Raw genomic sequence first — 2598 nt, 5'->3', positions numbered from 1 at the left:
GCTTTTTACATATTCTGGTTATTGTTGTTATTTTTTTAGAAACGGGCTCTCACTCTGTCATCCAGGCTGGAGTGCGGTGGCGTGATCATAGCTCACTGCAGTCTCAAGCAATGCTCCCACTTCAGCCTTCCGACTCTCTGGGACTACACCTGCACACTCGGCTAATTAAAAAAAAAAGATTTCTAGAGACGCGGTCTCGCTGTGTTGCCAAGGCTGGTCTTGAACTCTTGGCCTCAAGTCATCTTCCCTCCTCAGGCTCCTGGGTTGCTGGGACTACAGGTATGAGTCACTGCACCTAGAGATTAATATTAATTACTGTTAATTAATATTCCTGTTATTAATCCCTTGTCGGATGAATTATTGGCAAACATTTCCTCCCATTCTGTGGGTTGTCTCTTCACTTTGTTTGTTTTCTTTCTTTCTTTCTTTCTTTTTTGAGTCAGAGTCTCACTCGGTCGCCCAAGCTGGAGTGCAGTGGCACGCTCACGGCCACCGCAGCCTCGACCTGCTGGACTCAGGCGATCCTTCCACCTCAGCCTTGCAAGTAGCTGGAACTACAGGCGCACGCCACCACGCCTGGCTAAGTTGCTCTGGCTGGTCTTGAACCTGTGAGCTCAGGCAGCCTCTCACTTCAGCCTCCCAGAGTGCTGGGATTATAGGCATGAGCCACTGGACCCGGCCTGTTTGTTTTCTTGGCTGTATCGAAGCTTTTTAGCTTGGTGTAATCCCATTTGTCTATGTTCTGGAGCATTTCTCCAGTGTTCTCTGTAGGTAGTTTTATAGTTCCAGGTATTGGATTTAAGTCTTTAATCCACTTTGATTCAGCTTTTGTATGTAGTGAGAGATAGAGGCTTGATGTTACTTCTGCCTGTGGTCATCCACTTTCCCCCACACCGTTTATTGAAGAATCTACCCTTTCCCCATTGTATGTCCTAGGCATCTTTGCTGAAAATTAGTTGGCTGTAAATTCATGGATGCGCATCTGGGTTATTCTGTTATATTCCATTGATCTATGTGTCTGTCTTTATGCTAGTACCATACTGTTTTGATTACTATAGCTTTGTACTATATTTTGAAGCCAAGTAGTTTGATGCCTCAGCTTTGTTCTTTTTGCTCAGGATTGCTTTGGCTATTCGGGGTCTTTTGTGGTTCCATATACATTTTAAGTTTTTTTTTTTTTCTATTTCTGTGAAGAATATCACTGGTATTTTAATAGAAATTGATTACATTTGTAAATTGCTTTGGCTAGCATTGCCATTTAAGCAATACTAATTCTTCCAATCCATGAGCATGGAATGTCTGTCCTTTTTTTTTTCTTTTTTGGTGTCCTCTTCAATTTCTTTAATCCGTGTTTTGTAGTTTCACATCTTTGGTTACACTGATTCTTAGCTATTTTATATTGTTTGTAGCTACAATAAATAGGATTGCTTTCTTGAATTTGTATATATAAATATATTTTTATTATATAAATATTATATATATTTAGTATATGTGTTATACTATATTTTTTTGTAGAGATGAGGCCTCGCTGTGTTGCCCAGGCTGGTCTCAAACTCCTGGACTCAACCAATCCTCCCACCTGGTCCTCCCAAAGTGCTGGCATTATGGATGTGAACCATGCCAGGCCAACTTTCTTGATTTCTTTTTGATGTTGTTTGCTGTTGGTATGTATAAATGCTACTGATTTTTTAATGTTGATTTTAAACCCTGTGCTTTCCTGAATTTGTTTATCAGTTCTCACAGTTTTTTGGTGGAATCTTTAGGTATTGCTGAATATGAGATCATGTTATCTGTGTACAAGATTAATTTGGCTTCTTCCTTTCCAATTCTCATGCCCTTTGTTTCTTCCTCTTGCTTGATTGCACTGGCCAGATGTCCAGTGTGATGTTGAATAGAGCATCCTTGTCTCGTTGCAGATCTCAGAGAACTCTCCGTTCTTCCTTGTTCTGGGTGATGCTGTCTTTGGGTTTGTCATAGGTGGCCTTCATTATTTTGAGTATTTTCCTTCTATACTCAGTTTGTGGGGGGTTTTCATCCTAAAGGGACGTTGGATTTTACTGAAATTTTTAAGCATCTACTAGGCTGATCAGATGGTTTTTGTCTTGGTTCTGTTCATGCAATGTTTCGCAGTTATGGGTTTGCGTATATTGAGCCATACTTTCGTCTCTGGGTTAAATCTCACTTGATCATGGTGGATGCCTTTTTTAATGGGTCGTTGAGCTTGGTTTGCTGGTATTTTGTTGAGGATTTTTGCATCTATGTTCATCAGTGACATAGACCTGTGGTTTTCTTTTGTGGTTGTTGCTGCATTCTTGACTGTTTTGGCCTCAGGGCAATACTGGCCTTGTTGAATGAGTTTGGAAGTATTCCTTCCTCTTCGATTTCTTGGAAGAGTTTGAGAAGAATTGGTCTTAGTTCTTTAAATTTTTGGTAGAATTCAGCAATGGAGCCATCAGGTCTTGGGTTTTTCCTTGATGGAAGACTTTTTCAAAAAATGGCTTTGATCTTGTTACTCATTGTGTGTTTGTTGAGGTTTAGTCTAGCTTTTCCAATTTGTTGATGTCTAGCTGTTCATAACAGTCTCTAGTTATTTCTTGT

The sequence above is a fragment of the Carlito syrichta genome, unplaced genomic scaffold, assembly GCF_000164805.1.
Source record: "Carlito syrichta isolate Samal-C Ts95f unplaced genomic scaffold, Tarsius_syrichta-2.0.1 Scaffold123496, whole genome shotgun sequence".
Taxonomy (NCBI): Eukaryota; Metazoa; Chordata; class Mammalia; order Primates; family Tarsiidae; genus Carlito; species Carlito syrichta.
This window is presented reverse-complemented; position numbering follows the sequence as displayed.